Here is a 13,651-nt window from a genome sequence, read left to right on the forward strand (position 1 = left end):
GGGTTTGCAAAATGTAATTGATTTTTAGATGGGAGTCCCTACTTGTGAGTACAAGACTGAAAATTCATAAGCAAATTAACACTTCATATTAGATACTGGATATAATAATCCAGAATATTAATTCTGACTCAACAAAGTTTAGATTACTGAGATTTGCCTCATTTTTATCCGTTAGAGAAATTATACCATTAATATTTACCTTGAATATTGTCTGGCTGTTTGAGTGAGCAGGTTCTAAAGTCTCTTGCTGGAGGAAGTCCCCAATTTCTTTATGTCAGTTTTGGTGTAAATCTGAGGCCTATAACTAATCAAAGGCCACGGGGCAAAGAAGATCTCATTCACTATCCAGAAAGGTTCCTTTCTTGAGTCCAGTTTCTCTAGTTCTTATGTGTATATACTTGAACAACTTAACCTCTTTCCTCCATTGTAGTGGTAGTAACAATGGTAATTACTTCATGCAGAACTGAATGAGCTTAAAACTTACCAATGGCTTGAGACAGTCCCCAGCCTCTGTATGGCAATGGGTCCATCAGCATTAGTGACTACAGCTATTCTATTCCAGCAGCCTGTTTTCTTTCAGAGACAGAATTTTTCTGCTGATGGCAAGATTCTGGGAAACAGTGAGATGATTTAGATGAGTGGGTTTTCAAATGTGAGCCTGCCTCACTATTGCCTGGGAGGCTTGCTTCAGGCAGAGTTTGGGATTCTGTAGGTTTGGAATGGAGTTGGGAGTGGGTGTTGTGAGAATCTGCATTTCTAACAATTCCTGTCGTGGGTACATTTGTAAGATTCCCCCACTCCTCTTCATACATGTGTGGAAGCAGACTAGTGGAAGTAAGGTGGACAATGGATGGATGTGTCAACTGTGGTGAAACTCAGAGCAGGTCTCTTTGTCACAGGGAAGAACTTGGAGGGCAAATCTGGAGTGAGCAGTAGCGTGAACTATGAGGAGCAGGAGCACACAGTTCAGTCGCCACTCCAGATATGGGGACAGGAAGTGGGAGTCTTAACAGCTACCCAAAGCTGCAGGCAGCTGACTGGGCAGTTTGGATGCATCAGTGCCTGAAACTGAGCACAGTGCAGGAAAACAAAGCCTGACAAGTAACATATTTCTTCTCAGTTATGTTTTTTCCCCCTTTCTCACTTTTCTGCTGAAAAATATAGCTGTTTTCTACTTCACCATAAAGCGTGGTTAATGGATTCCCAAAATTCAAAAGGTAGAATCAAACACATAATGAAGAAAAATTCTTGGGAGAAATTGAACCTAATTTGATTTAGACTTGATTTCACTTCTCAGCTCTCTTCTTGACAGCCTTTTACTTTACCCATTCTCTTTAATTTGGATGCCATTTCTCTATGCCTGGGAAATAACAGCATCAGGTAATAGCGGACCTTTCCTGATTCTGGGGGAAGGCACAGCTCTCTAAAAGCTCTAAGTTTGGGTTGTTCTTGGTATTACTAAGTGATTCCATCTGAAGTCTCAACACTAACAAGATAAAGAACGTTCATTCAACTCAGAAACAACTCCTTAGGTTTGAAGCATAAAGTAGAAATATCATCATGTCTTTCTATATCAATATTAATGTTACAAGGTTGAAAGACGAAGGCTTGTTGGAATTTTTAAATTGAATAAATATGAGAGGCAGAGAGAACATGTGTTTATGCTACTCCAAGTGTCATTTGTACAAATGATCTTATATACATGAGAAATGCTTTTAGATCAACAGATAGCATATTTACAGACGAATGCTTCTAAACCTACTGGCAATATATTTGATAAACATCTTTTAATATTAAGGAGCTTCAGATGCCTGATCTGGGTAGTACAAGGCCCCTCTGCTCATTTTTTCCTTATTCCTTTTAATATGAAATCTCTCTAAAGTAACAGAAGCACAAATACACCATGGAATATAACAATCCAAGACTTGCAGCCACTTAATTTCACTTGATGACACAAAACTACTAAAATGATTACTTGAGCATTTTAGTGAAATAGCAGTGTTTTGTGTAATAATAATAATAAGCCATAGAGAAAACTCCTACCTGTTAGTTTGTCTGTCCATCTGTCTATCATGCATAACTTGTACCAAATTTTATGTCTTTAAACAACTTTTCTCATGGTTGAGGTGAATACTGGTGTAGAAAGTCTTTCTACCCATTAGAAAATAATGAATTATGTTTTTTTAGAACTGTAATAAATAATACTTTTGGTCAGAGTTTCTTTTCAGTATAATTAGGGATCTTGAAACTTGATAAGATAAAGGTTTTCCAATGATGTTGAAATGACATTTGCATTGTTAGCATTATCAAGCAATGTAGAAGCCACCAAATACTGTCCCTTAGTGTCTTATTAACACCCTAGAAATGATTTTGAAAACACTACAAGCTCCTTATAAGTAGATGTGAAGTGGCAATATAAAGTTGGCATGCCAGTTTCATAATTAAAATCTAGAGGGCATTGCTGACATTTCTGCAATGTGTCCTGTTGCTTCTACTTCTAAACTGCATCTTGAGGTCTCATGGTGTTATTTCTCTAGCTGAAGGTCAAGTCGGGGTTATTCTCTATCCTTGTGTCAGAGAAGTAGGCAACAAAGCGTGATATGATCTGTCACTTTTTCAAGATCTGTCACTTGATCAATTATGTTTCACTTTCAGCTGCTAGTATGAGAGAGAGAGAGAGAGAGAGAGACAGAGACAGAGACAGAAACAGAGAGACAGAGAGGCAGAGAGGCACAGAGACAGAGAGAGAGGACTGATCTCAGCAGCCTGAAAGATTTTTTTATGCCTGGGGAAAACAATCTGAGAAGGAGGGGAGAATGCAATGAAGAATTCAATGTGTAGCCTACAAACTTAAGACAACTGGGGAATGGGTGGGTTGGGAGGGGTGGGTGAGAATGTTTGAAAGGAGTGACATTGATCAAGATGTATTGTATTCATAAATTGCTTTATTAAATGACAACTCCTTTGTACAATTGCATAAAGCACTTAAAATCTGAAGTAGGCAGTTTCTACTAGTATTGATTCTCTGTAGTTTTTCCAGTCATTTGTTTATGGTCAAAGTGGATGTAAGAGCCTCAGCCATCACAATTGTTTTCAAAGATTAGGAAAAGAGGATGATAGAGGAGCATAAAGCAATTTCTTTCTTTCCCTTCCTTCCTCCTTTTCTCCTTCCCTCCCTCCCCTCCTCCCTGCCTTCCTCCTCTTTCTTTTTTCCTCCTGTCTTTTCCTTCCTTCCTTCCTTCCTTCCTTCCTTCCTTCCTTCCTTCCTTCCTTCCTTCCTTCCTTCCTTCCTTCCTTCCTTCCTTCCTTCCTTCCTTCCTTCCTTCCTTCTTGAATGCATGCTCCCCCTGCCTCAGCCTCATAAGTCATTGGGCATGGGAGTTTCTGGCCATGAAGGGATTCTCAGAAGCTCCATAGGAACTTTGCTTTTATTTCATAAATTCCTTTTCTTTTTAAAGGAGATGGGAAATGGAGATTTATAGGACTCAATGATCTGCTAATAATTTGATGGGTACTCTTGCTGCATTGATTAGTTTCCAAAATGGTCTTTACTTGAGAGACACCTCAACTCCTCCATTCAGGTCTCTGACTTCTGCTTTAGTTTGAGTTGCTCCAGAAGCAGACCCAAAACAAAGTTTTTCATTTAAGTATTTATTTGAGAGGCTTGATAGGGGAGTAAGAAAGTAAAACAAGGAAGAGAAAACAGTGAATGCAGATTGTGTGATCAAGGCAACTGCCATGATGGGCCATTGGACCTTAAGGGTGTAGAGAGCTCATGAGCTCATCTCAGCAAATGTGGAAGAGAAGAGGCATTTCTACAATGACCATTGGTTGAGGGCTATTCCCTGACCCTTTGTCTCCCACATGTAGGCACAGCAACCTTTCTGGACTTTTAACTGAGCCTTCAGACAGGAAATCAGATTCTGGCATCTGGAACTCAGTGAGTGGGATGGCCCAAGAGATGTGGATGCTTGGCGTGTAAAATGCCCTTTCCTTATTTCAGCTGAGCTGAGGAACAGTCTGTGATTTTCATGACCAAATAAAAGAAGAAGGAGTTACTTTCTAGATATATTACTCTGCTATCTAAGTGTGATAAATGATCATAAACTTAGTGGATTAAAAGCACACCACTTATCTTCACAGTTGAGTAGGTTAGAAGTCTGGGTGGGCATAGCTGAGTCCAGTGTTCAGGGTATCAAAAGACTGAAACCAAAGTGTCAATGCTGTTTTCACAAGCGGCATCCTGTTCTTGCAGTTAGAGGGCTGAAGTCCTCTTTTTCCATTTGTTTGGCTGTCAGCAATGGAGAGCGATGCCCACATTCTTTGTCATGTGGCTGCCTCCATTTTCACTCCATCAGTAACACACTCTTTCCTTCTCATGCATGGAATTCCTGGGACCTGCTTTTCTACATCCAGCCAGAGAAAAATGTCTCCATTTTCAGTACTTGTAGGATTAGATCCTGATTCGCCAGACATGGTACCGATCTGATGGGCAGCGGAACCATCTAATGTTATCTAATTGTGGCAGTGCTATCTCATCCTATTTTAGAGGGGCAATTTTAGAAGTCTGTGTACCACACAGATCAAACCTCTTTTTCTGTAAAGCCTCCCAGTCTACCTTCTGCTCCCATTGCCATAATACGCCATGTAGAGCCAACGGTCCTGCCTTAAAGCCCCAGTGTAGTCTATCCTTCCATCAGAGTGTATTCTATTCATCATTTTCCTAGTTGTTCTTCTGAAAAGCAGGCTTTGGAATCCTGCAGGGAGGGTTCAAATATGATATTGAGATGTCAGACTTAGAGCTAATTGCTCAACTCCCCAAAGTTCAATTTATCTTTTACAGGATGGTTGTGAAATTTCAAGGAGGGAGTGTATGTAAGCTATTGGGTGCTGTATCTGAAACATTGTATTAAAGATACAGCTCAAATGGTACATTTTCTTTTTTTTTTTTTTTTTTTTTTTTTTTTTTTTTTTTAATTTTTGGGTCCGGTTGTGGGGCCTGAACTCGGCCTGGGCGCTGTCCCTCAGCTCTTCAGCTCAAGGCTAGCGCTCTACCACTTGAGCCACAGCGCCACTTCCGGCTTTTTTCATTTTGCGTATGTGGTGCTGAGGAATCGAACCCAGGGCCTCAGGCATGCAAGGCAAGCGCTCTACCACTGAGCCATCTTCCCAGCCCGGTACATTTTCTTTTTGTGTATGCTTATCTGTTTCCTCTTTCTACACCACCAGCCCATAGACAATAGAGACTTTGTTTTACCCATACTTTTCTTTCTGCAGGTTAGCATATACCCTTTATTCCACTGTGGATATCAGTGTTGAATGAATGAATGAATGAATACTATTTCCTTGTCTATTTGCTTACCTAACAAATGAGAATAGAAATCTATTTCATTTACTTTCAGAGAGAATCATTAAAACTCAATAGCATAATAGATATAAATATATTTTTCTGAGAATTGAACAACACATCCAAGGCACAGGGTAGGTTGTTTTTCATACCTAATTGTTGATATCTATATCTATATTAATCTCTTTACATATGTCACCTATATATATGGGTATGCTAAGATTATGAAGATCAAATTACATGATACAAAAATATGCATTTTCTATTAATCAAATCTCTTGAGAGGATAAGATACACCAGTAGACATAATAAGTGGTAGAAAATTATACATAGGAAGTATAGGCATGTAGATTTTTTAAAAAGAAAAGTAAGAAACAGGAGATTGAAATGAAAAGCATGATAGAGTCCTAATTTGATGTGAGGGGATAGAGAAGATTATACACGGGACTTTGAATCAGAGTGATTAAATTGACCTGAACATCTTTTGCTAGAAAAGCATTTCAATAAAGATGTTAATAATGATGAAAGTGGATACAATGTAAGTTAGAACTCATAGGCTTAATGATTCATTGGTTTTGATTATACTGTAGAATTAATTTATTCAAACATTCTGTCAACTAGACTCATGTTAATGAGCAACTCCTATCAATCATTATAAAATTTTTTCTATTACTTTTGTTATGAATATTAAGGTTTATTAAATCAACCTCAATTAAGATTTTTTTCCCTGTGGAAATGGGATGGGAACTCAGGGATTCCTGCTCCCGAGGCAGGTCCTCTACCCTCTGAACCACCCACCAGTCCTTCAATTAAGACCAATTAACAGAAGCAATTACATGTGTTAATTTAGTCCAGAACCTTATTGTTCAAAACTATTGTCCTTAGATTATTCCCTGTCAAAATATTTTTTTTCAGTTTTCAGTGATGAACTTTTTAGTTAGTTTGGAAAATTCAGGCATCGTTTCTGCTTTTTCTGGACAACAGCAAAGAAGGCATCTCCTTATTGAGGTGCTTTAGTGATTCATGAGATTATTTACAAACAAATTCTGAAAGTCTTGTCATATTTTAACACTGCACTGAGTTTCTTTCTCTCTGGAGGGGTTTAGATATTGACGATGTAGGCTATTGGGGAAGTATGCAGTAGATTAGATTGTGCAAAGCGTATCACTTTGAGCATGATAATCATAAAAGAGTTTCAAAATGAAAAGTGCTCAGCTATATCCCTCCCTACTGAGGGACGTCATTCTTTTTAAAATGAACAAATATTTTTTTTTTTCAAAACTGACAGAATGAATATCAATGTTTTAAGAAAAAAGCTTAGTGGAAAGTAAATGTGGCTAGTTCCCTTACATTTACAAAAAAAATCCCATAATTAAAAAAGCAATAGGTAATACTTTCCATAATGAGAAACTTCCCATTTTATCTTTTGTTACACTGACACTTCAGTTTAACGTTTAAAACTTTACTGGGGATTTTCAGCCATTTGAAATTAATGCTTTCAGTCTCTTTTGAGTGATGTGTTCCCATTCATATGAAAATGTGGAAATAACTCATCCCACTCAATGAAGAAAACTAGTTTTTCTTCATTGCATTCTATGTTCAGTTGTTGAATCAGATTTTTTTTTCAAATGAAAATGTTGCCAAAAGTATGTTTAGCTGTGTGTCGTGGCTCACACCAGTAATCCCAGCACTCAAGAGGATGAGACAAGAAAACTGCCAGTTCAAGGCCAGCTGTGGCTGCATGGTGAATTTGAGGCCAACCTGGCTGCATACTGAGACTGTCTCAAAACAAACAAACAAAACAAAAAGTATGGGTCTCATTTGTTCTCAGTTGAAATTTTCCAGACGGGAAGAAAATCTCTAGTGGTAAACTATAATTGTCTAATTTATACTCTTTCTTATTTCAAGTGCCTCATGTGGGTGAGGGATTAGCTGATTATAATTCTTAGGTCATAGTACATTAGTACCAATCATGCAAACATCTTCTAAAGTGTTTTTTTACTTTTTTGTTTCAATTATTAAACAATCTTTAAGTAGTTGTACAATGGGGTTTCAATTCAACCTATCAATTTATGAGCACAATGCACCTTGATTAATGTCACAACTATCATAATTTTTCTATTTTTCCCTACTCCACTCTCATTGCTTTTTTTAATGATTGATTTTATCCTTCATTCTATCATCCAATGCATTCATTCTTGTCAAAAAGACCTCCAGCATATTGCATTTATTTATATTCTGTGTGTGCTTAAAAAAATTTGGTGTTGTTTGTGTGATTACATATTATCTATAATGATATCGCTAAATAGATTTCATAACATTTTCTTTTTTTTTTGATTTCATAACATTTTCATCTGCACTATTGCTTGGCTCCAGCCATGTTGTTATATGTTACTTCTGACTGCTGCATCCACCATATACACATACTACATGTATTAGTTACCTAGGTGCAGCTGTGACCAAAATATCTTATCGAACAGTTGAAAGAAGGAAAGACTTCTGTTGGTTCATGATATAAGAGGGTTTGGTCCATGCTTAGTTGGCTTGCAAAAGAACCTGATGGTCATAGCAATATGTGGTAGGTAAGGTTCTTCACCTAATGGAAAACAGAAAGCAGAGTACAAGTAGGTGACTGGGGACTAGGTAGAAACTCCAAGCATACATACCCAGTTGCCTCCTTCCTCCAGCTAGTCCCCATACCTTCTAAAGTTTCCATTAACTTCTGAAATAGTGCCACCAGCTGAGGATCACCTGTTTAACACAAGCCTAGAGAGGACACTTCAAGTTCAAACCCAAACATCATATTGAAGTTTTTTCTCTAAGTTAATGGACCTGATTTTCTTTCAACTCTTCCCCTTTTGCAAATAATGCACAACAAATATTCTTGTATTTGGATCAACCTGCATTTCTCTTTGTTTCTTTAAAAGATTTTTATAGTAAAGGTGATGTCCAGAGGGGTTGCAGTTACATAAGTCATTTTATTCCAGCCCCCATGCTAACCAAATAAAAACTCTGTCTATTTCTACTCAATATCATTTGGATTTCCCATTTTCTGTTTTGATTTCTTGCAACAAATTCATTTTTCCAAGTATTGATTTGTCTTTTTAAAAAAATACATTGGAAATTTAGCTTGCAGCTTAAACTGATTTTTTCCCCCCATTTCTGTCAGCAGTCAGATTTTCCTACCTAACAATGTTTGAGTTATTGTCAGGTCTTACATTAAACTTTGTGTGATAATCAGTATCACTGAGGCTTTAGAAAGAGGACTTGGGTCCCAGTTGAGAAACTGATCTTGCTTATTTCTGCCTTTCGAATGGGTGACCTCCTCGGGCAGCCGTATCAGCTTACATTATTTCAGCTTCTTTTCAGAGGGACAATGGTCAGCTCCAGTCCTGGTGTTAAACAGTGAGCAGACTTGAATTCTTCTCTTTTAGAGGGCACTTCAGGTCCCTGTTAACACTCACACTGATTCCTATGGCTGCCTATTAGCCTTGTGGAACATCATCTCGATCTGAGAGGACAGTTATTATTTTTTTTTAACTTTCTTTAGCTAGCTCAGTTTTACTTGAGTCCTTGACATGTCATTAAAAATATAGACATATTGCTAGTCTTTGAAGCTCTGGTTCTTCTTTAAGATTTTTGTTGTTGATTTATTATATTTTTTGGTAGACCTTTTTAGTTCAAATGACATAGAGTTTACAACGGGGTTGAAAGGTCCTGAAAATGTCTGTTTAATTCATACACTTTGCTACTGCCAAATCATGATCTTTGTTCTTTGCACTAGTCTTCAGAGAATAACAGGCTATGTTTTAGGCATCCCAGTGTCAAATCTGTGTAGTGCTTCAGATAGAAAAAAATGCAGCTTGAAATTCTAGTTAATGTAGCTTGGATTTGAGAAATAGCAATATATATGTGCCCCAATTTGTAAATCGAGTAGTCAAATAAATTTCTCTTAGTAATGTTATCTACCATGATATTTTGGATACTCTCATAAACAGATTCTTAGGATTGTCCTCTCACAATCTTCAAGTAGTGAAGAAATTCAACCCCCCCATTGTTCCCCTCTCCCAGGAGGATAAAGAGCCAATAGAGACTGTTCTCATATCTTTCTGTATAAAGCTAGTTGTAAGTATCTATTGTTCTCTGCCTCCTGGATGTGAGTTATATAAATCTCAATAGCAGAGGAAAGGTACTCTAGGAATAACACTTGAAAATAATCCTTTAGATCTAAATACTTTTGACAATTTTTATAAGTTTTTATTGTAAAAATGTTGTACAGAGGGGTTACAGTTACATGAGCAAGGTAATGAGTATATTTCCTATTGAGCACTGTTGCCTCCTACTTTGTTTTCCCCCTACCATCCCTTCCCTCCCACCTCCACACCTACCTCCTGCCCCCCCCCCAAAGTTATAAAGTTCATTTTCAACATAGTGTTTTGTACATCTCATTGTTACAGTGGGTCAATCTGTATCCTTATTTAAGCATTTTGTTTTTACCCTTCCTCTCCCCGAACTAGAGAAGTGCATATACAAATTCAGGGCACCAACTTTTGGCCATTTTTAAGAACACTTAAAATTCAGGGTTGGCATTTGTTCCAGAATACTTCAGTGTATTTTGCTATGTTTGAGATTAATGTAGCCACTCTAGGTTTTTAAATCTGATTATAGCAAATTCCCTTCTTTTTTTCTCCCTTCCTTCCTTCCTTCCTATCTTCCTTCCTTTCTTCCTTCCTTCCTTCTTTCCTTCCTTCCTTCTTGCCTTCCCGCCTTCCTGCCTTCCTGCCTTCCTTCTTCCCTCCATCCTTCCTTCCCTCCATCCTTCCTTACCTCCTTTCCTCCTACTTGTGAGAATACTCAAGATCCATCCTCTTAGCAAATTTCAAGCTCATAGTACAGTTGTTAACTTACAGTCATCTTGCTGTTTATTAGCTCTCCAGAACCCACAGCTTGCCTGAAATATTGTACCTTTGAGCAACATCATCTCTTCCATTTTGTTAGGGTACCACTAGACTAATTACTATTCTATTCTCTGCTTTGATAATTTCCACTATTTTAGATTCTACATACCTATGAGATCACATAGTGTCTGTATTTTGATATTTGCCTAATTTCACCTACCATAATGTTCTCCAGGTTTATTCATGTTGCTATCAGTGGCATTTTCCTTTTAAATAATATTCTACTACATGGATAGATTTCAGAGTTCAACTTGTTTGTGTGTATGTATACATCCATCCATTGAGGAACCATTAAGTTGTTTCCCTACCTTATTGTTGTGGATAATGATACAGAGAATATGGTTATCTCTGTGATTCTCATTTTATTACCTTTAGATCTATTCTCAGAAGTGGGATTGCTGGATCATATGGTTGTTCTCTTCTTAATTTTTTGAGGAATCTTTATTGTGTTTTCTGTAGTGGCTCTGTCCACTTATATTTAATAATGTACAGGATTCCTAATTTTTCCACATCCTCATGAATAATTACTATCTTTCATCCTTTTTGCAACAGCTGATCTAATAAATAGGAGTGATACTCATTGTGGAGTTCTTGTCTCTTTCTTCATTTTGAAACTGATTCTCACCAAGTGGCCCAGGCTGATTGTTAACATCCAATCTTCTTGCTTTAGCCCGTAAGGTGTAGGATTGTAGGCACGTACCACCACACCTGACTTTGTTATGATTTTGACTTACATTTCCCTGAAGGTTGATGAGGATAACCACCCTTTTTATATACCTATTGACTACTTGAATATCTCATTTTGAGTAATGTTTATAGATTCTTTGCACATCTTAAAGTTGGACTTTTTTCTTCTGTTGAGTCATTCTTTTCTATATTTTTTAATGTAGCCTGTTCTCAGCTGTATATTTTGAAGCCATTCGCTTCCATTTTGTGGCTTGTCATTTACTCTGTGGGTTGCTTCCTTTGCTGTGCAGAGACTTTTCAGTGTGATGCAATTCTATTAGTCTATTTACATTTTTGTTCCCTCTGCTTTTGTGTCACATACAAGGTATCATTGCCAAGATCAATGTCAGGAAGCATTTTCCCTAGCATTTATATGGTTTAAGATCATATACTTAATGTAAAAGTGCATTTTAGGTTTATTTTGTGTGTAGTTTGAGGTAATAGCCCAATTTCATTCTTCTGCATATAGAAGAAAATGGAGGCATTTCCCCTGAAGTAATTTTTTGAATAGACTTTCCTTTTGTCATTGTGTGTTCTTGGTACTCTTGTCTAAGGATTATAACAAAATAAACTGTATAGGTTTATCTTTGGGTTCTCTCTTCTATTTCATTGTATTTATGTAAGTGCTATACTTTTTTGATTATTATACCTCTAGGATATATTTTATTTTTTAAAGACTGAGAGGCTTTATTGTAATCACAACAAATACCATCTGAGTTAGCAGCATGGACTAGTGTGCATAAAAGAGCTAATTTGCTATTGAGCTACATAAATAGAAGTATGATATTTAGGAAAAGCACTGTGATAATGCAATTCAACTCTGTACTCTTCTGTGTGAAGTTCTTTCTTTTCTTTTCTTTTTTTTCTGTTGGTTATCCCCTGTTGTTACTGTTTTTGATTTTGGTGCCCTGTGTTTTGTATACATTTATCTGATTTGGGGGAAGAAAAGGCAATAACAAAATGGTGAGACAAAGGACAAAAGGTGAACCAATGTGACAGCGATACTCACAAGATACCATGTTGGAAATGAACTTTACAACTTGGAGGAGAGGACAGCCAAGGATGGAGGAAAAGCGGGAGAAAGCGAGGGAGGGGGTAACACTGACAAGAAATGTACTCATTACCTAATTTATGTAACTGTAACTCCTCTGTACATCACCTTTACAATAAAGTAAAATAAAATTAGAATATATTTTATTATCAGGTATTCTAACTCAAAATTATTCTGGCCATTATGTATCTTTAATGGATCCATATGTATTTTAGAACTGTTTTTTATTTATGTAAAGAATAGTATAGAGTTTGCATGAGATAGGCATGGTTTTTTTTGGTAGTATGGACATTTTAACTATATTCATTCTTCTAATCATGAATCTTGACTTTTGAGGTTCCTGAATAACTCTCTAGTGTCTCTGTGCATCTCTGCCCTGAAGCCACACTAGCCTCTCTATTCTCTGCTTGTTCCAGGATCTCACTTGTCATGGGGTCTTTTAACATGTTATATTCTTTACTCCTAACGTTTTCCTCTACCACTGTGAACTAAGATGTCCACAGATTCTTTGACATTTTTCTCTATTGAGAGATAAGTTCCATTCTCTTTCTGTATAATCTGGGATGAACCATAATTACTTTCATTTCCACATTGCTTTTCTAAATCTGAGTATGTCAAGTATGGCTTCTACAGGGTAAACAATTCTCCTTGCTGTGTGTGTGTGTGTGTGTGTGTGTGTGTGTGTGTGTGTGTTTCTGTGTTCTATTATGTAGCTATGTCCTGTTGTTTTGTAGTACTGTCAATGGTTGTGATTTTAATTACTTGGGTTATACTTTAATCATTAATACATTAAAATATTATGAAAATAGAAATTGTGTATATCTCACTTTCACCCTTAGATTATCAACATCTATGTCTATCACACAGTTTTGTTCTATAATATTGTTGAATCAATGAATCTGTTAATGAATTCAATATTGATAGGAGTGATGAGAAGTGAGAGGTAGTTCAAAGTAGGTGATTTTACAACAGTTTGTTTTAGATCAGGAAAAATATGGTAACTGTAGCTTCTACTTTTCTCTGAGGAGATGGATATTGAAAATCAGTTAATACCTAAGTATTTTCTTGAATCAAATGGAGCAAAAATTTCTCCATAAAAGTATTAAAATATTGAAAAAGTATTAAAGTATTGAATGTACTTTGGAAAGAAACATATATCTTCTTAACATTATTGAATGAGCTTATAATTGAGGAACTGGACAATTTATTCACTTGTTTTATTTCCTAAAATCTGAGTGAAATTGGCTGTTTTGTTAAATGAAATTTTAAAAGTGACATATTTTTATCACATTTGTATTTTATACTAGAGAAAATGCCTTCTAGATCAGAAAAGAAAGCAGGGACTTGGCATTTAAGAATGCTTCCTTTCTTAGACAATTTGCGACTTATGAGGAAACCATAGTCAAATGAGTGAAGATTTTGGCAATTCATGTAATATTGCTGCGTGGAATGACTTCAGAGGACTGTCTGGCACATTTTAAGTTTCCTTCTGATAATCACAAAACAGCCACATCCATCAATATGTACTTTAAAAATATATGTCTACTTCTTTCTAGAACTTTTTGGCAT

Source organism: Dipodomys merriami, unplaced genomic scaffold (assembly GCF_024711535.1).
Source record: "Dipodomys merriami isolate MVZ:Mamm:240054 unplaced genomic scaffold, mDipMer1.0.p SCAF_30, whole genome shotgun sequence".
In the NCBI taxonomy this organism is placed as follows: domain Eukaryota; kingdom Metazoa; phylum Chordata; class Mammalia; order Rodentia; family Heteromyidae; genus Dipodomys; species Dipodomys merriami.